The sequence below is a fragment of the Priapulus caudatus genome, unplaced genomic scaffold (assembly GCF_000485595.1).
Source record: "Priapulus caudatus unplaced genomic scaffold, Priapulus_caudatus-5.0.1 Scaffold28, whole genome shotgun sequence".
In the NCBI taxonomy this organism is placed as follows: domain Eukaryota; kingdom Metazoa; phylum Priapulida; class Priapulimorpha; order Priapulimorphida; family Priapulidae; genus Priapulus; species Priapulus caudatus.
In genome coordinates this window covers 734,727-736,100 of record NW_014577089.1, presented here as the reverse complement: position 1 = coordinate 736,100, position 1,374 = coordinate 734,727, and positions in this window count along the sequence as shown.

The window sequence follows — 1,374 nt, the reverse complement described above, 5'->3', positions numbered from 1 at the left end:
CCTTCGAGCCTCCGTTTCGAGGCCCGCCAAGCCAAGCATAATGCGTGCGGGCATGACGTCACACACACACGACTACAGTGATCGATCGAAAGTAGCGCCGTTAAGGATTTTCGGATGATTTGTCCTCTTTACATCCTCTTTACATTTTATAATAATTATAATAATATAGTAATTATAATACATGACATTATACTCATTTACAGGTTTTTCATGTGAATGTAAGACAGAATTTATAACAGTAAAAGACTATGGAGGAGAAGATGTTCAATGTACAGGTTGTTCCGAAGACGAGGTAAATATGTTATAGTAAATTACTTGAGTCGGTTAGTAGTATTATAATGTACATGATCCTACGGATGCATTATTTTGGTTATAAACATTTCTATATGCTATAAAATAGTAATGGGGATTCAGATGATGTTTATTGCAGTTGTTGTCAAATTGGATTGTAATGTTGTCATGATTCTTGTACGTGTATTGTAACTGTTGTGTGTGTATGTGTGTGCGTGGGAGTGTGCTTGTGTGCGTGCATGAGCACAAACGTAAGGTATGTTTCCAATAAAGCTAGCTAAAAGTGTATTTGTAGTATTTAAAAATATTTTTTAAGGGTATCTTCTTCATACAATTACTCTTCAGGTTCCTACACAGGACAAATGGCACTGCATCGGACATCGTCAGACCGGTAGTGGATGTCCATCAGAGACAATTACAGGTTTAATATGATATTTGTTATAAAAAAGGAAACTAAACAGTTTAATGCTCAGTTTGATGGCTATATATGTCTACTATTATGGCATTTATATGTATGACAATAATTATTCCTCAGTTTATTGCAACACCCACGTAGTGGCCCCATACCAGTACCAATTTTGTGATTGATAGGGCCAAAGAATTTCTATTGTTGTGGACGTCACACATTTAAGCTCATTCGTTGTTTTTTTTGCATTTTGTGAATTTTAATAATGTTTTATAATTACTTAGTTGACCGCAGCCAAAGTGGTAGGCTGGAGATAAACCAAAGCTGCGTGACTTGTGAGGGTGATACCTATCCTGATGCAGCTGGAGTCGCATGTATTAGATGTCATCAATCCTACGTCAATGTCACTGGCAGCTGCACATGTTTGCCTCCTAACCAAGAGGTAATTGCAGGGCTCGAATTTCACCACTGCGCTGGGGCCAAAACAAAATATATGTGTGGTTACCGTTTCATGCCGAAAAAAAATAGGGTAGGTAGGTAGGGAAAACATTTTATTTTATTGAAACATTTTATTTACGAACCATGTCCGAAGGATGTGCGTTGTGCCTTTTGAAGCAGGGTCCAATTCATATATTTTTTTTTTATTTTTTTTTTACTTTAAAGAAAATTGACCATAA